The following is a 26,395-nucleotide window of genomic DNA, read 5'->3' on the forward strand; positions in this document are numbered from 1 at the left end:
CCATATTCTTATCTGGGACGCAAATCCCCAAAATGGTCCTTTGTCATGATGGATCTAATGTAATTAAAAGAAAAGAGTGACCACATGGATTCTGGATTCCCAATTTTTCAACTAATTTTCAATAAACATTCATTCTGTTAGATGATGTATTCATTAATTCCTCTTATAAAATCCACCTGTGTTCACCTAATATAATTAAATAAGCTTTCAAAAGTTTCAGAATTATAATTACAAATTAAATCTAAACTTTAATATCATACAGCATTTAAAGCTTTTTTTCACAAATATACTTTACATTTGTATGACCATTATACATAGGTAGCCAATTCAGCTCACTCTAAATTAAAGTAACGCATCACCCAATGCTTTTTATCAATAACATAGTCTTCAGGGGTGTCTTTAAAGATAAAAATGGGTGTCTCGGTGACATATTTGAAAGAACATAATACAATGTTGTACATAGTGTTATACCAACAATAATACACATTTCCACATTATTAAATATAGTGATCTCCACATCAAACCAGGAATACGTTAGACCAGTGGTTCTCAAACTCGGTCCTCAGGACCCCACACGGTTCACGTTTTCCATGTTACGCGGCAGCTGCACTGTGTATCTGTTACGCACACCAGTGCTAACAGGAGTATACCGGTGTATGAACAGAGAGGGAAGCGAAGCAAACGAACTCACAGACAGTATAACATAACATACACAGGAGGTGATGGAATAACTAATAAACACAAAGTGAACAGAGAAGCCCAAAGGCTCAGGAATTGGGTGTCTCCCTAGTGTCAGGAATGCTCAGATGGAATAGAGCGGACAATGAAGCGATGTGTAGTGATTTAACATGTGGAGCACCTGAAATGATGTTGCTAAGAGCAACAGAAAAAACCCCAAAGGGTTACCAACGGGTGTGGGAATAAACTCCTTGGTCAGAGATAGAAATATAGACACAAGGAGAGTATCCACAATCCTAACCCCCACTTGCAGGGCACAGGTTCAGCTTACTGCCACTAAACTGACACCTGGACGCCCTGCACAGTGAGGGAGGATTAAGCAGGCAGGTCTGAGAGTACAGCAGCAAACCTGCTGGGTTCACAGAATAGCAAAAGAACCCCAGCAGGTCAAACAACTGACTCCAGTCTTACTGCTAGGTCCGGATTGGCAGAATGAAGTACCAAATCCCAAGGCCTATTCGCAGTAAGCAACAAGTAATTACAAAGTCACACAGTACTAGCTAACTCTCTGGAACTGACTAACAAACAAAGATTCAGCAGCATTTGCCTAGCCTGAGAGGATGGTTTATATAGCAGGTGCTGTCCACGCCCCACTCAGACCTCACAGACTGTGAGCACAAAACCAGCGCCGGATTCCCTGCCGTGCACAGAGCCTGTAACCACTACACAGTAAAAACCCGGACCGGAGTATAAGCTGCGCTCAGGTTACTTCGCTAACACTTGCCTCCCGGTTGCCATGGCGACGTGGCAGCACAGAGCAGGAGATCCTAACAGTATCACTAACTGTCACATTTTAAAAATCTACAGGTGACCTGCAAAACATGAACCATGTGGGGTCCTGAGGACCGAGTTTGAGAACCTGTGCGTTAGACCATGCCCTTACATGTTTCATCATCCAGACTTTGTCAAAATTCTGTATCAGGGCCGTAACTAGGTGTGTGTAGAGTGTGCCTTGCACACAGCACACTTGTGGAGGGAGTGCATCGCTGGTGATGGAGAGTCCCCCGCTGAGGGGTCATCCAGAAGTCAGCAGGGAGCCAGGACACTGAATGGAGGAAGAAGCAGGTCAGCTCCGGAGCAGTCCCCTTGCCTGGCCGAGCAGCCCTGCCTCCCACTCGACACTCCCACTGCATATCTCCGGCCACTGTGATCTCCTCTTTCCCCGCGGTGAGAGCTACGGCGCATGGTGTTCTACACGCGGCTGCCCACCCACCCACAAGCACCAGCCAGGTCTGCAGCCTGCCTGAGTACTCGGTGCTGAGGAGGAGTTCTGCCGGCTGCCGCCCACGCAGTTCGGGATCCCAGCAGCAGCATAGCACTCGGCCAGCCTCAGCACTGCAGGGAGAGTGCTGACCCCCTCACCCCCTCTCCAGCCAGGGTGAGTGCAGCTGTATATATGCCCTGACTGATACTCTCACTCTCTCTGTCCTCTCTCTCTCTCATTTGTAATCACACCCCACTCTCTCTGTCACTCTGTCCTCATCCGCTGTTCTCTCTCTCACTCTCTCTTTTTGTAAAAGGGGGTCTCTGCCAGCCAAATGTGTATAAAGGGGGACTCTGCTGCTTAATGTGTAAAAAGGGGACTCTGCTGCCTAATGTGTAAAAGAGAGCACTACCTGCCATAATGTGTAAAAGGGGGACTTAACCTGGCATAATGCGTGACAGAGGGGCTCTACCTGGTGTAATGTGTGTAAGTGGCACTACTGTGCAGCATAATTTAAATAATGGAGACCACTGTACAGCATAATATGAATTGGTATTATTTTGTGGTCACGACCTTCTCCATGAAGCCACGCCCCTATATTTAAACTCGCGTCTAAGTTGCGCACTGGCCCTGTTTTGTATATGTGGGGTGCGCCGATTCTGTTTCTTGCACACAATGCTGAAATGTCTAGTTACAGCACTGGTCTGTATGCATGGTGACATACTGCGGCTGCTATAATATATGCATATTGTGACCTGCTGCAGCTATAATGTATATATATATATATATATGTAAAAGACAAAAAATGAGAATAGGGACCTCCTAGTGCATTATCTCACATAAATCGTGACCTCCACCTATAGTAACACCCCAGTGAATTCAAGGTGTACCTTGGATGGTGGAATTCCAACCACCTAATTGAATCGCATAGTACCACGTATCTCAATGTGTAATGGGGATGCTTCTCATCACAATAATCCTGGTGGTGCTGCTCCCTGGTTTAAACCTCACATCTGATAGAACAGCAAGCCACGGGAGAAAAAGGCTGCCATCCCATTATAACGTGGGAGTGCATTTCTAAGAAGTCCGGTTACTCTAGAGGAGGGATAAGGACATTAATCCAGCTTTAAGGAGAGGAGTAGCGCCAATACCACCCACACAACTTTCTTCTCATATATATATATATATATATATATATATAGAGAGAGAGTTTTAAGGTCAGTGCGCTTGGTCTCACGTCCAAATGTTCCTTTTAAAACAAGGCGTAGACTGAAAGTCCTGCTATTTAGATTTAGTCGGTCGTAGATGCTCCGTCAGTAATCACCTCCCAAACTTCTTTGGTGGCTGCTCAGTTCTTCAGAAGATGACTTGGGTATGTTCAGTCATGCAATTCTGTGAAGGCAGGGGAGAAGAACAAGCGCCATATGGTGTAGTATTTTAAATAGATGGGAGTGATGGATACGTATATAAGATATAAGTACCGGATAGATTCTTGAGATTAGGCCTGTCTGTCTCACTGAATTCCTTGTGGCTGTTCCCCACCTAGGAGACAAAGATCATCGCCATATGGTGTAGTAACCTTAAATATGTCTTGGGGTACCCTCCCCTATATTTCATGCGTACCAAAAGAGAGATTCAATATAGCATGTAGGATATACTTATATCCAGGTAGATAAAGTCGGTCCAATATGGTGTAACGGCTGAATCAATCGACTGCTACTGCCTTATATAGTAATATCAATAAAGTATTTAATCCACGAAAAGTAATAATATACAAATTCAGATAAAAATAAAAATAAAAATAAAACAAATGAAATAATCTTAGCTGATTAGTATAGGCAGTAGTCTGGTCAGTCCCAACGCGTTTCGCCTCCAGGGCTTCCTCAGGAGAATACATCATATCAGTAAGGTGCACATATTTATAGTGCTTTCGGTTTCGTTTTCACCAGCACTTCCGGTTCGCGTCATTTCCGGAACCGGAAGTGCTTGGTCCGACTTAGATACTAAATACATACAAGGCTTGACACATATCATTAAATAACATTGGTGGTGCAGTGTTAACAGAGCCATGAGAGCAGTCTGTGTGTGCAGAGAGAGACGGACACACAGTCCGTGTGTACCGTGAAACCGGAAGTGACGCGGCTCGTCCCGGCCATTGCCGCGTCACTTCCGGTTTGGAATAGAGCCAGCGTGCGTTCCAGCAGTAATACTGGGCACATCCTGTTTAGGGTTGGCAGGCTGGTTGGCGGAAATAGCATGTATATTGTAGTAAATGTGTTGAAATAGGGAAGTCAGAATCACGGATGCTTAGCAGCAATTGACATGTATGAGTGAAGCCATATACATATGTGGATTCAATTATAGTGCATAAATGAGAGATAAAAGAGAGATAAAAGAGATCGAGGATATGAGTAAATAAAATTAGATAAAAATGCCACATAAATATATACATAAAAATATACTTAAAAAATATACATATATATAAAAAAAATTTTTTTATATATAAAAAACATATACATAAAAAATACATAAAATACAAAAATGTAAAAAATGTATGTAGGTATGTATAAAAGTATATGTATATGATATATAATAAGTGTTACAATGACACATTACTATGCAGAAATACAATGATCCTTGATATATTTCTTATGGTGGGATATTCTATGAGTCTAGTAGGATGCAAAAAATCCAAGATTTTTTCTAAATGTAGTCAGGTATAATATGCACAGACAATTAAATAATTAAATAATCCCCGAGAAGATTAGTACTCATTCTTGCAGGATAAAGGAGCTCTTTCTCAGCGAGCCCGTTGCACAGGCTAGAATGCAGCTTAAGTGTACCTCATAGGAAGGGGGCAATCTCGTAGCCTTCATTATGGCCATGTGGTTGGAGGGTATTTAGAGTAAAAATCCAGTACATCTCCCTCTGGGATAACTTTTTTAGTAGGTCTCCCCCTCTAGGCCCTAATTTGACGTGTTCAATGGCTCTGAAGGTAAAAGTTTCCAAGCTGGAGTTGTGGGTTTCAGTGAAATGTCGGGAGAGCGGGTGGCTTTCTATTTTGTTTTTAATATTACGTACATGTTCTTGAATGCGAAGTTTGAGAAGTCTTTTGGTCTTTCCCACATATTTACGCTGGCATCCACACTCTATCACATATATGACCGAAGACGTATTGCAGTTAATGAAGTCTTTCATATTGAATTCTTTGGTTTGTTCAGAGTTAAAAAAGGATCTCCTATTAGGGTGGATAAATTTACACATGATACAATGTCCACATTTAAACATGCCTTTACATCTGGGAAGACTCGTGTTTGTGGTCCCCTTGTTTTTTATCATGCTTGGAGCCAAGATTTCCTTAAGATTCTGGGACTTTCTGAATAAAACTTGTGGACGTTCTGGTAGGATTTCTCTCAGCACTGGATCCAATTTTAAAATGTGCCAATGTTTCGAAAAGGACTTCCTTATTCTGGTCTCCTCGTAGCTATATTCATCACTCAATATGATAAAAAACAAGGGGACCACAAACACGAGTCTTCCCAGATGTAAAGGCATGTTTAAATGTGGACATTGTATCATGTGTAAATTTATCCACCCTAATAGGAGATCCTTTTTTAACTCTGAACAAACCAAAGAATTCAATATGAAAGACTTCATTAACTGCAATACGTCTTCGGTCATATATGTGATAGAGTGTGGATGCCAGCGTAAATATGTGGGAAAGACCAAAAGACTTCTCAAACTTCGCATTCAAGAACATGTACGTAATATTAAAAACAAAATAGAAAGCCACCCGCTCTCCCGACATTTCACTGAAACCCACAACTCCAGCTTGGAAACTTTTACCTTCAGAGCCATTGAACACGTCAAATTAGGGCCTAGAGGGGGAGACCTACTAAAAAAGTTATCCCAGAGGGAGATGTACTGGATTTTTACTCTAAATACCCTCCAACCACATGGCCATAATGAAGGCTACGAGATTGCCCCCTTCCTATGAGGTACACTTAAGCTGCATTCTAGCCTGTGCAACGGGCTCGCTGAGAAAGAGCTCCTTTATCCTGCAAGAATGAGTACTAATCTTCTCGGGGATTATTTAATTATTTAATTGTCTGTGCATATTATACCTGACTACATTTAGAAAAAATCTTGGATTTTTTGCATCCTACTAGACTCATAGAATATCCCACCATAAGAAATATATCAAGGATCATTGTATTTCTGCATAGTAATGTGTCATTGTAACACTTATTATATATCATATACATATACTTTTATACATACCTACATACATTTTTTACATTTTTGTATTTTATGTATTTTTTTATGTATATGTTTTTTATATATAAAATTTTTTTTTTTATATATGTATATTTTTTAAGTATATTTTTATGTATATATTTATGTGGCATTTTTATCTAATTTTATTTACTCATATCCTCGATCTCTTTTATCTCTCTTTTATCTCTCATTTATGCACTATAATTGAATCCACATATGTATATGGCTTCACTCATACATGTCAATTGCTGCTAAGCATCCGTGATTCTGACTTCCCTATTTCAACACATTTACTACAATATACATGCTATTTCCGCCAACCAGCCTGCCAACCCTAAACAGGATGTGCCCAGTATTACTGCTGGAACGCACGCTGGCTCTATTCCAAACCGGAAGTGACGCGGCAATGGCCGGGACGAGCCGCGTCACTTCCGGTTTCACGGTACACACGGACTGTGTGTCCGTCTCTCTCTGCACACACAGACTGCTCTCATGGCTCTGTTAACACTGCACCACCAATGTTATTTAATGATATGTGTCAAGCCTTGTATGTATTTAGTATCTAAGTCGGACCAAGCACTTCCGGTTCCGGAAATGACGCGAACCGGAAGTGCTGGTGAAAACGAAACCGAAAGCACTATAAATATGTGCACCTTACTGATATGATGTATTCTCCTGAGGAAGCCCTGGAGGCGAAACGCGTTGGGACTGACCAGACTACTGCCTATACTAATCAGCTAAGATTATTTCATTTGTTTTATTTTTATTTTTATTTTTATCTGAATTTGTATATTATTACTTTTCGTGGATTAAATACTTTATTGATATTACTATATAAGGCAGTAGCAGTCGATTGATTCAGCCGTTACACCATATTGGACCGACTTTATCTACCTGGATATAAGTATATCCTACATGCTATATTGAATCTCTCTTTTGGTACGCATGAAATATAGGGGAGGGTACCCCAAGACATATTTAAGGTTACTACACCATATGGCGATGATCTTTGTCTCCTAGGTGGGGAACAGCCACAAGGAATTCAGTGAGACAGACAGGCCTAATCTCAAGAATCTATCCGGTACTTATATCTTATATACGTATCCATCACTCCCATTTATTTAAAATACTACACCATATGGCGCTTGTTCTTCTCCCCTGCCTTCATATATATATATATATATATATATTAGAGATGAGCGGGTTCGGTTCTCCGAGATCCGAACTCCCTCCGAACCTCACCCATTTTACACGGTTCCGAGGCAGCCTCGGATCTTCCTGCCTTGCTCGGTTAACCCGAATGCGCCCGAACGTCATCATCCCGCTGTCGGATTCTCGCAAGATTCGTATTCTATATAAAGAGCCGCGCATCACCGCCATTTTCACTCGTGCATTGGAGATTGAACGGAGAGGACGTGGCTGCGTTCTCTCCCTGGAAAGCTCCGTAATCTGTACTTAGTGTGCTGCAAATATCTGTGCTCAGTGTGCTGCAAATATCTGTGCTCAGTGTGGTGAAAATATCTACGTTCTCTGCCTGAAAATGCTCCATATCTGTGCTCAGTGTGCTGCAAATATCTGTGCTCTGTGTGCTTTATTGTGGGGACTGGGGACCACCAGTATATAAGTATACTTATAGTAGTACAGTACAGTAGGCCATTGCTGTATCTTGCAGCTCTGTGTCACTGCAAGTATCCATTCCATATCTGTGCAGCATTTTTGTGAGCAGTATATATAGTATTACAGTGCAGCATTTTGGTGACCCAACAGTATATAGTTGTGTACAGTAGGCCATTGCTGTATCTTGCAGCTCTGTGTCACTGCAAGTATCCATTCCATATCTGTGCAGCATTTTTGTGAGCAGTATATATATAGTATTACAGTGCAGCATTTTGGTAACCCAACAGTATATAGTTGTGTACAGTAGGCCATTGCTGTATCTTGCAGCTTTGTGTCACTGCAAGTATCCATTCCATATCTGTGCAGCATTTTTGTGAGCAGTATATATAGTATTACAGTGCAGCATTTTGGTGACCCAACAGTATATAGTTGTGTACAGTAGGCCATTGCTGTATCTTGCAGCTTTGTGTCACTGCAAGTATCCATTCCATATCTGTGCAGCATTTTTGTGAGCAGTATATATAGTATTACAGTGCAGCATTTTGGTGACCCAAGAGTATATAGTTGTGTACAGTAGGACATTGCTGTATCTTGCAGCTCTGTGTCACTGCAAGTATCCATTCCATATCAGTGCAGCATTTTTGTGAGCAGTATATATAGTATTACAGTGCAGCATTTTGGTGACCCAACAGTATATAGTTGTGTACAGTAGGCCATTACTGTATCTTGCAGCTCTATGTTACTGCAAGTATCCATCCATTCCATTTTCTTCCAGTGATTTGGACCAATAATACCATTGATTAGAACGAATAATTCCAGTGATTTTGTAATTTTCTTCCAGTGATTTGGACCAATAATACCATTGATTAGAACGAATAATTCCAGTGATTTTGTAATTTTCTTCCAGTGATTTGGACCAATAATACCATTGTTTAGAATGAATAATTCCAGTGATTTTGTCATTTTCTTCCAGTGATTTGGACCAATAATACCATTGATTAGAATAAATAATTCCAGTGATTTTGTCATTTTCTTCCAGTGATTTGGACCAATAATACCATTGATTAGAATGAATAATTCCAGTGATTTTGTCATTTTCTTCCAGTGATTTGGACCAATAATACCATTGATTAGAACAAATAATTCCAGTGATTTTGTCATTTTCTTCCAGTGATTTGGACCAATAATACCATTGATTAGAACAAATAATTCCTGTGATATTGAGGTGTTTGTGTGCTTAGCTTATCCATCCAGTGACCACAGTGCACCTCTTTTTCTCTTTTCTTTGCATCATGTGCTGTTTGGGGCCAATTTTTTGAAGTGCCATCCTGTCTGACACTGCAGTGCCACTCCTAGATGGGACAGGTGTTTGTGCCGCCCTCTTGGGTCACTTTGCTTAGTCATCCAGCGACCTCGGTGCAAATTTTAAGACTAAAAATAGTATTGTGAGGTGTGAGGTGTTCAGAATAGACTGGAAATGAGTGGAAATTGTGGTTATTGAGGTTAATAATACTATAGGATCAAAATGACCCCCAACTTCTATGATTTAAGCTGTTTTTGAGGGGTTTTTGAACAAAAAAAACACCCGAATCCAAAACACACCCGAATCCGACAAAAAATTTTCAGGGAGGTTTTGCCAAAATGCGTCCGAATCCAAAACACGGCCGCGGAACCGAATCCAAAACCAAAACACAAAACCCGAAAAATGTCCGGTGCACATCTCTATGTTTGTGCTTGTGTTCATATCATGTAGTCCTCTATTGCAATGTAATGCAATGTGCACGTCACTACAGGAGCTTTTTAAAATAAAAAATAGTTTTTATTCAATGTGATAACTTCTCTGATTTTATTTGCTGTTTGTTAACTACTAAAACTTTTGAGCAATTATATTCAACACATTCTTAGTATATTTCTGTGTTGGATTGTTTTCTACTGAAAGTATTTGCAAGTTGGTTTTATTAGTTATTGCTAATACTGTACATTCCTAATTTGCTAAATTTTCTAAATAAAAATAACTGCCATTGCTCTGTTGCTTAGTTTGGCTAGCCAGCCTTTGGCCTATTTTGATGAACCATTTTGATTGCTGTGAGGTGGTCAAAACTGAGTGGAAAGGACTGGAAATTAATGTTATTGATGTTAACAATACTGTAGGAACAAGAAATTACCAAATTATGTGATTTTTCTGTCTTTATAAATTTTAAACACAAAGTTAATACAGAACAAAAACCAAAGCATGGGGTTCAGCACACATCTCTAATATATATCCTGTATATATATATATATATATATATATATATATTTATGTATATATATATATATTTATTATTTATGGGTGTCATAGCATGTTTCTTGCATGCCCTATTACACATGTTTCAATCTCTCCACAGTTCACTGCCGGGTCTCCCCGGCGCCTGTCAGCGCAACCGTTGCTTAGCAATGGATACGTCATCCATGCGCCGCCCGTGTGATGTACCCGGAAGTCCCGGACACAGACGCCGGGAACACCCGCTCCTGCACACTTCTTAAAAGGTGAGTGCTTCATGCTTTGGTTCTTTTATGTTCTCACTGCACATGGGTATTCTTACTAGAGATGAGCGGGTTCGGTTTCTCTGAATCCGAACCCGCCAGAACTTCATGTTTTTTTTCACGGGTCCGAGCGACTCGGATCTTCCCGCCTTGCTCGGTTAACCCGAGCGCGCCCGAACGTCATCATGACGCTGTCGGATTCTCGCGAGGCTCGGATTCTATCGCGAGACTCGGATTCTATATAAGGAGCCGCGCGTCGCCGCCATTTTCACACGTGCATTGAGATTGATAGGGAGAGGACGTGGCTGGCGTCCTCTCCATTTAGATTATAAGAGACTGAGAGAGATTTACTGGAGCTGACTAGGAGGAGTACTGTTACTGTAGAAGTGTAGAGACTGAGTGGAGAGAGTTTACTAGTGAGGACAGTGCAGTTTACTTTATAATCCGTTCTCTGCCTGAAAAAAGCGATACACAGCACACAGTGACTCAGTCACATACCATATCTGTGTGCACTGCTCAGGCTCAGGCCAGTGTGCTGCATCATCTATTATCTATATATAATATTATATATATCTGTCTGACTGCTCAGCTCACACAGCTTATAATTGTGGGGGAGACTGGGGAGCACTACTGCAGTGCCAGTTATAGGTTATAGCAGGAGCCAGGAGTACATAATATATTATATAGTGAGTGACCACCAGACACACAGTGCAGTTTATTTAATATATCCGTTCTCTGCCTGAAAAAAGCGATACACACAGTGACTCAGTCAGTCACATACCATATCTGTGTGCACTGCTCAGGCTCAGGCCAGTGTGCTGCATCATCTATATATATTATATATCTGTCTGACTGCTCAGCTCACACAGCTTATAATTGTGGGGGAGACTGGGGAGCACTACTGCAGTGCCAGTTATAGGTTATAGCAGGAGCCAGGAGTACATAATATTATATTAAAATTAAACAGTGCACACTTTTGCTGCAGGAGTGCCACTGCCAGTGTGACTAGTGACCAGTGACCTGACCACCAGTATATATAATATTAGTAGTATACTATCTCTTTATCAACCAGTCTATATTAGCAGCAGACACAGTACAGTGCGGTAGTTCACGGCTGTGGCTACCTCTGTGTCGGCACTCGGCAGCCCGTCCATAATTGTATATACCACCTAACCGTGGTTTTTTTTCTTTCTTTATACATACATACTAGTTACGAGTATACTATCTCTTTATCAACCAGTCTATATATTAGCAGCAGACACAGTACAGTGCGGTAGTTCACGGCTGTGGCTACCTCTGTGTCGGCACTCGGCAGCCCGTCCATAATTGTATATACCACCTAACCGTGTTTTTTTTTTCTTTCTTTATACATACATACTAGTTACGAGTATACTATCTCTTTATCAACCAGTCTATATATTAGCAGCAGACACAGTACAGTGCGGTAGTTCACGGCTGTGGCTACCTCTGTGTCGGCACTCGGCAGCCCGTCCATAATTGTATATACCACCTAACCGTGGTTTTTTTTTCTTTCTTTATACATACATACTAGTTACGAGTATACTATCTCTTTATCAACCAGTCTATATATTAGCAGCAGACACAGTACAGTGCGGTAGTTCACGGCTGTGGCTACCTCTGTGTCGGCACTCGGCAGCCCGTCCATAATTGTATATACCACCTAACCGTGGTTTTTTTTTCTTTCTTTATACATACATACTAGTTACGAGTATACTATCTCTTTATCAACCAGTCTATATATTAGCAGCAGACACAGTACAGTGCGGTAGTTCACGGCTGTGGCTACCTCTGTGTCGGCACTCGGCAGCCCGTCCATAATTGTATACTAGTATCCAATCCATCCATCTCCATTGTTTACCTGAGGTGCCTTTTAGTTGTGCCTATTAAAATATGGAGAACAAAAATGTTGAGGTTCCAAAATTAGGGAAAGATCAAGATCCACTTCCACCTCGTGCTGAAGCTGCTGCCACTAGTCATGGCCGAGACGATGAAATGCCAGCAACGTCGTCTGCCAAGGCCGATGCCCAATGTCATAGTACAGAGCATGTCAAATCCAAAACACCAAATATCAGTAAAAAGCCTCTTTTTTTCTTTGCGTCATGTGCTGTTTGGGGAGGGTTTTTTGGAAGGGACATCCTGCGTGACACTGCAGTGCCACTCCTAGATGGGCCCGGTGTTTGTGTCGGCCACTAGGGTCGCTAATCTTACTCACACAGCTACCTCATTGCGCCTCTTTTTTTCTTTGCGTCATGTGCTGTTTGGGGAGGGTTTTTTGGAAGGGACATCCTGCGTGACACTGCAGTGCCACTCCTAGATGGGCCCGGTGTTTGTGTCGGCCACTAGGGTCGCTAATCTTACTCACACAGTCAGCTACCTCATTGCGCCTCTTTTTTTCTTTGCGTCATGTGCTGTTTGGGGAGGGTTTTTTGGAAGGGCCATCCTGCGTGACACTGCAGTGCCACTCCTAGATGGGCCCGGTGTTTGTGTCGGCCACTAGGGTCGCTAATCTTACTCACACAGCTACCTCATTGCGCCTCTTTTTTTCTTTGCGTCATGTGCTGTTTGGGGAGGGTTTTTTGGAAGGGCCTTCCTGCGTGACACTGCAGTGCCACTCCTAGATGGGCCCGGTGTTTGTGTCGGCCACTAGGGTCGCTAATCTTACTCACACAGCTACCTCATTGCGCCTCTTTTTTTCTTTGCGTCATGTGCTGTTTGGGGAGGGTTTTTTGGAAGGGACATCCTGCGTGACACTGCAGTGCCACTCCTAGATGGGCCCGGTGTTTGTGTCGGCCACTAGGGTCGCTTATCTTACTCACACAGCGACCTCGGTGCAAATTTTAGGACTAAAAATAATATTGTGAGGTGTGAGGTATTCAGAATAGACTGAAAATGAGTGTAAATTATGGTTTTTGAGGTTAATAATACTTTGGGATCAAAATGACCACCAAATTCTATGATTTAAGCTGTTTTTTAGTGTTTTTTGAAAAAAACACCCGAATCCAAAACACACCCGAATCCGACAAAAAAAATTCGGTGAGGTTTTGCCAAAACGCGTTCGAACCCAAAACACGGCCGCGGAACCGAACCCAAAACCAAAACACAAAACCCGAAAAATTTCAGGCGCTCATCTCTAATTCTTACCTGAGGAAAAGGCTTTGATGCCTTGAAACGTCGTAAGCCTGCCATGTCTCTTTTATTGCCATGAACACGTTTGTACTTTTTCCACCATGATTTGAATACAAGCTTTAACAAAGACCTTGGAGTGCCGCCTCTTTTCCTTTGCCGCATACACCTGAGCCATAGGTGGGGAAGGATATGCTACTATATATATATATATATATATATTTGTATGTGATAGATTTAAGCGGCACTCACGGCGCAAGAAAAACGAGGCAGACACTAAGTCTGTGTAATCAACTTTTCAATGTCATTACAACATTTTCGTCAGGATAGATCCTGACGAAGATGTTGTAATGACATTGAAATGTTGATTACCATGACTTAGTGTCTGCCTCGTTTTTTTTGCGCCGTGAGTGCGGCTGTAATCTATCACATATTACAGGTCACGTTATTTACCGTTACCTCTAGAGGGCACCAGCTGTACCTTACTATTCAGTTTTACATAGAAAACAGGAGTGCCGTATGACTGTTTGTTGTATATATATATATATATATATATATATATATATATATATATTTATTTAATGAGGGCCGGATCTAGACTTTGTGGCACCCCAAGTGAAAAAATAGGGTTGTGGCTTCACGGAGAAGGGGCGTGGTCAGTAATGCCCCCTGTAGAGTTGTGCCCCCAGTAGAGTTGTGCCCCCTTGCTGCGCAATGCCCCCAGTACTGTGCCTCCTGTAGAGTTGTGCGCCCTAGTTGCGCCGCTTAAAAAAAATAAAAAAATAAATTACAATAAATTAATACTTACAATACCCGCTCTGGCTTAATGGCCGCTACTGCCCTCCATCTCCGTCCGCCGGTGCCGCTTCACTGATCTATGGGAAAGACGTCATGACGTCTCTCCCAAAGCACTGCATAGACACTAGAGGTCAATTATGACCCCTAGTGTTTATGTGCCGCTCCCACAATGCAGTGTGGTGCACAATGACTTCATCACGCACCGCACAGCATTGGGCATCTACTGAGCACCGGGGGGCAGCAGTAGCGAATGTTGCCACGGTGGCGGTGCCCTCCGGAAGGCAGCGCCTTGGGCAAAAATCCTGCATGCCCGTAGCAAGATCCGCTACTGTATTATATATATATATATATATATATATATATATACTAGAGATGAGCGGGTTCGGTTTCTCTGAAACCGAACCCGCACGAACTTCATGTTTTTTTCACGGGTCCGTGCAGACTCGGATCCTCCCGCCTTGCTCGGTTAACCCGAGCGCGCCCGAACGTCATCATGACGCTGTCGGATTCTCGCGAGACTCGGATTCTATATAAGGAGCCGCGCGTCGCCGCCATTTTCACACGTGCATTGAGATTGATAGGGAGAGGACGTGGCTGGCGTCCTCTCCATTAGAAATTAGATTAGAAGAGAGAGAGAGATTGTGCAGAGTCAGACAGAGTTTACCACAGTGACCAGTGCAGTTGTTGTTAGTTAACTTTTATTTATTTTAATATAATATATCCGTTCTCTGCTATATCCGTTCTCTGCCTGAAAAAAAACGATACACAGCAGCAGCCAGTCACACAGTGTGACTCAGTCTGTGTGCACTCAGCTCAGCCCAGTGTGCTGCACATCAATGTATAAAAGGCAAAGCTTATAATAATTGTGGGGGAGACTGGGGAGCACTGCAGGTTGTTATAGCAGGAGCCCCCAGGAGTACATAATATTATATTAATTTAAAATTAAACAGTGCACACTTTTGCTGCAGGAGTGCCACTGCCAGTGTGACTAGTGGTGACCAGTGCCTGACCACCAGTATAGTAGTATATTGTTGTATGTATTGTATACTATCTCTTTATCAACCAGTCTATATTAGCAGCAGACACAGTACAGTGCGGTAGTTCACGGCTGTGGCTACCTCTGTGTCGGCAGTCGGAACTCGGCAGGCAGTCCGTCCATCCATAATTGTATTACAATATATACCACCTAACCGTGGTATTTTTTTTTCTTTCTTTATACCGTCGTCATAGTGTCATACTAGTTGTTACGAGTATACTACTATCTCTTTATCAACCAGTGTACAGTGCGGTAGTTCACGGCTGTGGCTACCTCTGTGTCGGCAGTCGGCAGGCAGTCCGTCCATCCATAATTGTATTATTATTATAATATATACCACCTAACCGTGTTTTTTTTTTCATTCTTTATACCGTCGTCATAGTGTCATACTAGTTGTTACGAGTATACTACTATCTCTTTATCAACCAGTGTACAGTGCGGTAGTTCACGGCTGTGGCTACCTCTGTGTCGGCAGTCGGCAGGCAGTCCGTCCATCCATAATTGTATTATTATTATAATATATACCACCAAACCGTGGTTTTTTTTTCATTCTTTATACCGTCGTCATAGTGTCATACTAGTTGTTACGAGTATACTACTATCTCTTTATCAACCAGTGTACAGTGCGGTAGTTCACGGCTGTGGCTACCTCTGTGTCGGCAGTCGGCAGGCAGTCCGTCCATCCATAATTGTATTATTATTATAATATATACCACCTAACCGTGGTTTTTTTTTCATTCTTTATACCGTCGTCATAGTGTCATACTAGTTGTTACGAGTATACTACTATCTCTTTATCAACCAGTGTACAGTGCGGTAGTTCACGGCTGTGGCTACCTCTGTGTCGGCAGTCGGCAGGCAGTCCGTCCATCCATAATTGTATTATTATTATAATATATACCACCTAACCGTGGTTTTTTTTTCATTCTTTATACCGTCGTCATAGTGTCATACTAGTTGTTACGAGTATACTACTATCTCTTTATCAACCAGTGTACAGTGCGGTAGTTCACGGCTGTGGCTACCTCTGTGTCGGCAGTCGGCAGGCAGTCCGTCCATCCATAATTGTATTATTATTATAATATATACCACCTAACCGTGGTTTTTTTTTCATTCTTTATACCGTCGTCATAGTGTCATACTAGTTGTTACGAGTATACTACTATCTCTTTATCAACCAGTGTACAGTGCGGTAGTTCACGGCTGTGGCTACCTCTGTGTCGGCAGTCGGCAGGCAGTCCGTCCATCCATAATTGTATTATTATTATAATATATACCACCTAACCGTGGTTTTTTTTTCATTCTTTATACCGTCGTCATAGTGTCATACTAGTTGTTACGAGTATACTACTATCTCTTTATCAACCAGTGTACAGTGCGGTAGTTCACGGCTGTGGCTACCTCTGTGTCGGCAGTCGGCAGGCAGTCCGTCCATCCATAATTGTATTATTATTATAATATATACCACCTAACCGTGGGTTTTTTTTCATTCTTTATACCGTCGTCATAGTGTCATACTAGTTGTTACGAGTATACTACTATCTCTTTATCAACCAGTGTACAGTGCGGTAGTTCACGGCTGTGGCTACCTCTGTGTCGGCAGTCGGCAGGCAGTCCGTCCATCCATAATTGTATTATTATTATAATATATACCACCTAACCGTGGTTTTTTTTTCATTCTTTATACCGTCGTCATAGTGTCATACTAGTTGTTACGAGTATACTACTATCTCTTTATCAACCAGTGTACAGTGCGGTAGTTCACGGCTGTGGCTACCTCTGTGTCGGCAGTCGGCAGGCAGTCCGTCCATCCATAATTGTATTATTATTATAATATATACCACCTAACCGTGGTTTTTTTTTCATTCTTTATACCGTCGTCATAGTGTCATACTAGTTGTTACGAGTATACTACTATCTCTTTATCAACCAGTGTACAGTGCGGTAGTTCACGGCTGTGGCTACCTCTGTGTCGGCAGTCGGCAGGCAGTCCGTCCATCCATAATTGTATTATTATTATAATATATACCACCTAACCGTGGTTTTTTTTTCATTCTTTATACCGTCGTCATAGTGTCATACTAGTTGTTACGAGTATACTACTATCTCTTTATCAACCAGTGTACAGTGCGGTAGTTCACGGCTGTGGCTACCTCTGTGTCGGCAGTCGGCAGGCAGTCCGTCCATCCATAATTGTATTATTATTATAATATATACCACCAAACCGTGGTTTTTTTTTCATTCTTTATACCGTCGTCATAGTGTCATACTAGTTGTTACGAGTATACTACTATCTCTTTATCAACCAGTGTACAGTGCGGTAGTTCACGGCTGTGGCTACCTCTGTGTCGGCAGTCGGCAGGCAGTCCGTCCATCCATAATTGTATTATTATTATAATATATACCACCTAACCGTGGTTTTTTTTTCATTCTTTATACCGTCGTCATAGTGTCATACTAGTTGTTACGAGTATACTACTATCTCTTTATCAACCAGTGTACAGTGCGGTAGTTCACGGCTGTGGCTACCTCTGTGTCGGCAGTCGGCAGGCAGTCCGTCCATCCATAATTGTATTATTATTATAATATATACCACCTAACCGTGGTTTTTTTTTCATTCTTTATACCGTCGTCATAGTGTCATACTAGTTGTTACGAGTATACTACTATCTCTTTATCAACCAGTGTACAGTGCGGTAGTTCACGGCTGTGGCTACCTCTGTGTCGGCAGTCGGCAGGCAGTCCGTCCATCCATAATTGTATTATTATTATAATATATACCACCTAACCGTGGTTTTTTTTTCATTCTTTATACCGTCGTCATAGTGTCATACTAGTTGTTACGAGTATACTACTATCTCTTTATCAACCAGTGTACAGTGCGGTAGTTCACGGCTGTGGCTACCTCTGTGTCGGCAGTCGGCAGGCAGTCCGTCCATCCATAATTGTATTATTATTATAATATATACCACCTAACCGTGGTTTTTTTTTCATTCTTTATACCGTCGTCATAGTGTCATACTAGTTGTTACGAGTATACTACTATCTCTTTATCAACCAGTGTACAGTGCGGTAGTTCACGGCTGTGGCTACCTCTGTGTCGGCAGTCGGCAGGCAGTCCGTCCATCCATAATTGTATTATTATTATAATATATACCACCTAACCGTGGTTTTTTTTTCATTCTTTATACCGTCGTCATAGTGTCATACTAGTTGTTACGAGTATACTACTATCTCTTTATCAACCAGTGTACAGTGCGGTAGTTCACGGCTGTGGCTACCTCTGTGTCGGCAGTCGGCAGGCAGTCCGTCCATCCATAATTGTATTATTATTATAATATATACCACCTAACCGTGGTTTTTTTTTCATTCTTTATACCGTCGTCATAGTGTCATACTAGTTGTTACGAGTATACTACTATCTCTTTATCAACCAGTGTACAGTGCGGTAGTTCACGGCTGTGGCTACCTCTGTGTCGGCAGTCGGCAGGCAGTCCGTCCATCCATAATTGTATTATTATTATAATATATACCACCTAACCGTGGTTTTTTTTTCATTCTTTATACCGTCGTCATAGTGTCATACTAGTTGTTACGAGTATACTACTATCTCTTTATCAACCAGTGTACAGTGCGGTAGTTCACGGCTGTGGCTACCTCTGTGTCGGCAGTCGGCAGGCAGTCCGTCCATCCATAATTGTATTATTATTATAATATATACCACCTAACCGTGGTTTTTTTTTCATTCTTTATACCGTCGTCATAGTGTCATACTAGTTGTTACGAGTATACTACTATCTCTTTATCAACCAGTGTACAGTGCGGTAGTCCACGGCTGTGGCTACCTCTGTGTCGGCAGTCGGCAGGCAGTCCGTCCATCCATAATTGTATTATTATTATAATATATACCACCTAACCGTGGTTTTTTTTTCATTCTTTATACCGTCGTCATAGTGTCATACTAGTTGTTACGAGTATACTACTATCTCTTTATCAACCAGTGTACAGTGCGGTAGTTCACGGCTGTGGCTACCTCTGTGTCGGCAGTCGGCAGGCAGTCCGTCCATCCATAATTGTATTATTATTATAATATATACCACCTAACCGTGGTTTTTTTTTCATTCTTTATACCGTCGTCATAGTGTCATACTAGTTGTTACGAGTATACTACTATCTCTTTATCAACCAGTGTACAGTGCGGTAGTTCACGGCTGTGGCTACCTCTGTGTCGGCAGTCGGCAGGCAGTCCGTCCATCCATAATTGTATTATTATTATAATATATACCACCTAACCGTGGTTTTTTTTTCATTCTTTATACCGTCGTCATAGTGTCATACTAGTTGTTACGAGTATACTACTATCTCTTTATCAACCAGTGTACAGTGCGGTAGTTCACGGCTGTGGCTACCTCTGTGTCGGCAGTCGGCAGGCAGTCCGTCCATCCATAATTGTATTATTATTATAATATATACCACCTAACCGTGGTTTTTTTATACCACCTAACCGTGGCAGTCCGTCCATAATTGTATACTAGTATCCAATCCATCCATCTCCATTGTTTACCTGAGGTGCCTTTTAGTTCTGCCTATAAAATATGGAGAACAAAAAAGTTGAGGTTCCAAAATTAGGGAAAGATCAAGATCCACTTCCACCTCGTGCTGAAGCTGCTGCCACTAGTCATGGCCGAGACGATGAAATGCCAGCAACGTCGTCTGCCAAGGCCGATGCCCAATGTCATAGTACAGAGCATGTCAAATCCAAAACACCAAATATCAGAAAAAAAAGGACTCCAAAACCTAAAATAAAATTGTCGGAGGAGAAGCGTAAACTTGCCAATATGCCATTTACCACACGGAGTGGCAAGGAACGGCTGAGGCCCTGGCCTATGTTCATGGCTAGTGGTTCAGCTTCACATGAGGATGGAAGCACTCAGCCTCTCGCTAGAAAACTGAAAAGACTCAAGCTGGCAAAAGCACCGCAAAGAACTGTGCGTTCTTTGAAATCCCAAATCCACAAGGAGAGTCCAATTGTGTTGTTTGCGATGCCTGACCTTCCCAACACTGGACGTGAAGAGCATGCGCCTTCCACTATTTGCATGCCCCCTGCAAGTGCTGGAAGGAGCACCCGCAGTCCAGTTCCTGATAGTCAGATTGAAGATGTCAGTGTTGAAGTACACCAGGATGAGGAGGATATGGGTGTTGCTGGCGCTGGGGAGGAAATTGACCAGGAGGATTCTGATGGTGAGGTGGTTTGTTTAAGTCAGGCACCCGGGGAGACACCTGTTGTCCGTGGGAGGAATATGGCCGTTGACATGCCAGGTGAAAATACCAAAAAAATCAGCTCTTCGGTGTGGAGGTATTTCACCAGAAATGCGGACAACAGGTGTCAAGCCGTGTGTTCCCTTTGTCAAGCTGTAATAAGTAGGGGTAAGGACGTTAACCACCTCGGAACATCCTCCCTTATACGTCACCTGCAGCGCATTCATAATAAGTCAGTGACAAGTTCAAAAACTTTGGGTGACAGCGGAAGCAGTCCACTGACCAGTAAATCCCTTCCTCTTGTAACCAAGCTCACGCAAACCACCCCACCAACTCCCTCAGTGTCAATTTCCTCCTTCCCCAGGAATGCCAATAGTCCTGCAGGCCATGTCACTGGCAAGTCTGACGAGTCCTCTCCTGCCTGGGATTCCTCCGATGCATCCTTGCGTGTAACGCCTACTGCTGCTGGCGCTGCTGTTGTTGCCGCTGGGAGTCGATGGTCATCCCAGAGGGGAAGTCGTAAGCCCACTTGTACTACTTCCAGTAAGCAATTGACTGTTCAACAGTCCTTTGCGAGGAAGATGAAATATCACAGCAGTCATCCTACTGCAAAGCGGATAACTGAGTCCTTGACAACTATGTTGGTGTTAGACGTGCGTCCAGTATCCGCCGTTAGTTCACAGGGAACTAGACAATTTATTGAGGCAGTGTGCCCCCGTTACCAAATACCATCTAGGTTCCACTTCTCTAGGCAGGCGATACCGAGAATGTACACGGACGTCAGAAAAAGACTCACCAGTGTCCTAAAAAATGCAGTTGTACCCAATGTCCACTTAACCACGGACATGTGGACAAGTGGAGCAGGGCAGGGTCAGGACTATATGACTGTGACAGCCCACTGGGTAGATGTATGGACTCCCGCCGCAAGAACAGCAGCGGCGGCACCAGTAGCAGCATCTCGCAAACGCCAACTCTTTCCTAGGCAGGCTACGCTTTGTATCACCGCTTTCCAGAATACGCACACAGCTGAAAACCTCTTACGGCAACTGAGGAAGATCATCGCGGAATGGCTTACCCCAATTGGACTCTCCTGTGGATTTGTGGCATCGGACAACGCCAGCAATATTGTGTGTGCATTAAATATGGGCAAATTCCAGCACGTCCCATGTTTTGCACATACCTTGAATTTGGTGGTGCAGAATTTTTTAAAAAACGACAGGGGCGTGCAAGAGATGCTGTCGGTGGCCAGAAAAATTGCGGGACACTTTCGGCGTACAGGCACCACGTACAGAAGACTGGAGCACCACCAAAAACTACTGAACCTGCCCTGCCATCATCTGAAGCAAGAAGTGGTAACGAGGTGGAATTCAACCCTCTATATGCTTCAGAGGTTGGAGGAGCAGCAAAAGGCCATTCAAGCCTATACAATTGAGCACGATATAGGAGATGGAATGCACCTGTCTCAAGTGCAGTGGAGAATGATTTCAACGTTGTGCAAGGTTCTGATGCCCTTTGAACTTGCCACACGTGAAGTCAGTTCAGACACTGCCAGCCTGAGTCAGGTCATTCCCCTCATCAGGCTTTTGCAGAAGAAGCTGGAGGCATTGAAGAAGGAGCTAACACGGAGCGATTCCGCTAGGCATGTGGGACTTGTGGATGCAGCCCTTAATTCGCTTAACAAGGATTCACGGGTGGTCAATCTGTTGAAATCAGAGCACTACATTTTGGCCACCGTGCTCGATCCTAGATTTAAAGCCTACCTTGGATCTCTCTTTCCGGCAGACACAGGTCTGCTGGGGTTGAAAGACCTGCTGGTGACAAAATTGTCAAGTCAAGCGGAACGCGACCTGTCAACATCTCCTCCTTCACATTCTCCCGCAACTGGGGGTGCGAGGAAAAGGCTCAGAATTCCGAGCCCACCCGCTGGCGGTGATGCAGGGCAGTCTGGAGCGACTGCTGATGCTGACATCTGGTCCGGACTGAAGGACCTGACAACGATTACGGACATGTCGTCTACTGTCACTGCATATGATTCTCTCAACATTGATAGAATGGTGGAGGATTATATGAGTGACCGCATCCAAGTAGGCACGTCACACAGTCCGTACTTATACTGGCAGGAAAAAGAGGCAATTTGGAGGCTCTTGGCTTTATTCTACCTAAGTTGCCCTCCCACAAGTGTGTACTCCGAAAGAGTGTTTAGTGCCGCTGCTCACCTTGTCAGCAATCGGCGTACGAGGTTACATCCAGAAAATGTGGAGAAGATGATGTTCATTAAAATGAATTATAATCAATTCCTCCGCGGAGACATTGACCAGCAGCAATTGCCTCCACAAAGTACACAGGGAGCTGAGATGGTGGATTCCAGTGGGGACGAATTGATAATCTGTGAGGAGGGGGATGTACACGGTGATATATCGGAGGGTGAAGATGAGGTGGACATCTTGCCTCTGTAGAGCCAGTTTGTGCAAGGAGAGATTAATTGCTTCTTTTTTGGGGGGGGTCCAAACCAACCCGTCATATCAGTCACAGTCGTGTGGCAGACCCTGTCACTGAAATGATGGGTTGGTTAAAGTGTGCATGTCCTGTTTTGTTTATACAACATAAGGGTGGGTGGGAGGGCCCAAGGATAATTCCATCTTGCACCTCTTTTTTCTTTTCTTTTTCTTTGCATCATGTGCTGATTGGGGAGGGTTTTTTGGAAGGGACATCCTGCGTGACACTGCAGTGCCACTCCTAGATGGGCCCGGTGTTTGTGTCGGCCACTAGGGTCGCTAATCTTACTCACACAGCTACCTCATTGCGCCTCTTTTTTTCTTTGCGTCATGTGCTGTTTGGGGAGGGTTTTTTGGAAGGGACATCCTGCGTGACACTGCAGTGCCACTCCTAGATGTGCCCGGTGTTTGTGTCGGCCACTAGGGTCGCTAATCTTACTCACACAGTCAGCTACCTCATTGCGCCTCTTTTTTTCTTTGCGTCATGTGCTGTTTGGGGAGGGTTTTTTGGAAGGGCCATCCTGCGTGACACTGCAGTGCCACTCCTAGATGGGCCCGGTGTTTGTGTCGGCCACTAGGGTCGCTAATCTTACTCACACAGCTACCTCATTGCGCCTCTTTTTTTCTTTGCGTCATGTGCTGTTTGGGGAGGGTTTTTTGGAAGGGACATCCTGCGTGACACTGCAGTGCCACTCCTAGATGGGCCCGGTGTTTGTGTCGGCCACTAGGGTCGCTTATCTTTCTCACACAGCTACCTCATTGCGCCTCTTTTTTTCTTTGCGTCATGTGCTGTTTGGGGAGGGTTTTTTGGAAGGGACATCCTGCGTGACACTGCAGTGCCACTCCTAGATGGGCCCGGTGTTTGTGTCGGCCACTAGGGTCGCTTATCTTTCTCACACAGTCAGCTACCTCATTGCGCCTCTTTTTTTCTTTGCGTCATGTGCTGTTTGGGGAGGGTTTTTTGGAAGGGACATCCTGCGTGACACTGCAGTGCCACTCCTAGATGGGCCCGGTGTTTGTGTCGGCCACTAGGGTCGCTTATCTTTCTCACACAGTCAGCTACCTCATTGCGCCTCTTTTTTTCTTTGCGTCATGTGCTGTTTGGGGAGGGTTTTTTGGAAGGGACATCCTGCGTGACACTGCAGTGCCACTCCTAGATGGGCCCGGTGTTTGTGTCGGCCACTAGGGTCGCTTATCTTTCTCACACAGTCAGCTACCTCATTGCGCCTCTTTTTTTCTTTGCGTCATGTGCTGTTTGGGGAGGGTTTTTTGGAAGGGACATCCTGCGTGACACTGCAGTGCCACTCCTAGATGGGCCCGGTGTTTGTGTCGGCCACTAGGGTCGCTAATCTTACTCACACAGCTACCTCATTGCGCCTCTTTTTTTCTTTGCGTCATGTGCTGTTTGGGGAGGGTTTTTTGGAAGGGACATCCTGCGTGACACTGCAGTGCCACTCCTAGATGGGCCCGGTGTTTGTGTCGGCCACTAGGGTCGCTTATCTTACTCACACAGCGACCTCGGTGCAAATTTTAGGACTAAAAATAATATTGTGAGGTGTGATGTGTTCAGAATAGGCTGAAAATGAGTGTAAATTATGTTTTTTGAGGTTAATAATACTTTGGGATCAAAATTACCCCCAAATTCTATGATTTAAGCTGTTTTTTAGGGTTTTTTGAAAAAAACACCCGAATCCAAAACACACCCGAATCCGACAAAAAAAATTCGGTGAGGTTTTGCCAAAACGCGGTCGAACCCAAAACACGGCCGCGGAACCGAACCCAAAACCAAAACACAAAACCCGAAAAATTTCCGGCACTCATCTCTAATATATACTAGAGATGTGCACCGGAAATTTTTCGGGTTTTGTGTTTTGGTTTTGGATTCGGACATGTTTTGGCAAAACCTCCCTGAAAATTTTTTGTCGGATTCGGGTGTGTTTTGGATTCGGGTGTTTTTTTTTTACAAAAAACCCTCAAAAACAGCTTAAATCATAGAATTTGGGGGTAATTTTGATCCCATAGTATTATTAACCTCAATAACCACAATTTCCACTCATTTCCAGTCTATTCTGAACACCTCGCACCTCACAATATTATTTTTTGTCCTAAAATTTGCACCAAGGTCGCTGCATGACTAAGCCAAGCGACCCAAGTGGCCGGCACAAACACCTGGCCCATCTAGGAGTGGCACTGCAGTGTCAGACAGGAAGGCACTTAAAAAAATTAGCTCCAAACATCACATGATGCAAAGATAAATAAAAAAAAGAGGTGCAAGATGGAATTGTCCTTGGGCCCTCCCACCCACCCTTATGTTGTATAAACAGGACATGCACACTTTAACAAACCCATCATTTCAGCGACAGGGTCTGCCACACGACTGTGGCTGAAATGACTGGTTGGTTTTGGGCCCCCACCAAAAAAGAAGCAATCAATCTCTCCTTGCACAAACTGGCTCTACAGAGGCAAGATGTCCACCTCCTCCTCATCCTCCGATTCATCACCCTTTTCACTGTGTACATCCCCCTCCTCACAGAGTATTAATTCGTCCCCACTGGAATCCACCATCTCAGGTCCCTGTGTACTTTCTGGAGGCAATTGCTGGTGAATGTCTCCACGGAGGAATTTATTATAATTCATTTTGATGAACATCATCTTCTCCACATTTTGTGGAAGTAACCTCGTACGCCGATCGCTGACAAGGTTACCGGCTGCACTAAACACTCTTTCGGAGTACACACTGGAGGGGGGGCAACTTAGGTAAAATAAAGCCAGTTTGTGCAAGGGCCTCCAAATTGCCTCTTTTTCCTGCCAGTATACGTACGGACTGTCTGACGTGCCTACTTGGATGCTGTCACTCATATAATCCTCCACCATTCTTTCAATGGTGACAGAATCATATGCAGTGACAGCAGACGACATGTCAGTAATCGTTGGCAGGTCCTTCAGTCCGGACCAGATGTCAGCACTTGCTCCAGACTGCCCTGCATCACCGCCAGCGGGTGGTTTTGGAATTCTGATCCTTTTCCTGGCAGCTCCAGTGGTGGGAGAAAATGAAGGAGGAACTGTTGGTGGGTCACGTTCTGCTTGACTAGACAAGTGTCTCACCAGCAGGTCTTTGAACATCTGCAGACTTGTATCTGCCGGAAAGAGAGATACAACGTAGGCTTTAAACCTAGGATCGAGCACGGTGGCCAAAATGTAGTGCTCTGATTTAAACAGATTGACCACCCGTGAATCCTGGTTAAGTGAATGAAGGGCTCCATCCACAAGTCCCACATGCCTAGCGGAATTGCTCCGTTT

The sequence above is a fragment of the Pseudophryne corroboree genome, chromosome 3 (genome assembly GCF_028390025.1).
Source record: "Pseudophryne corroboree isolate aPseCor3 chromosome 3, aPseCor3.hap2, whole genome shotgun sequence".
Lineage (NCBI taxonomy): Eukaryota > Metazoa > Chordata > Amphibia > Anura > Myobatrachidae > Pseudophryne > Pseudophryne corroboree.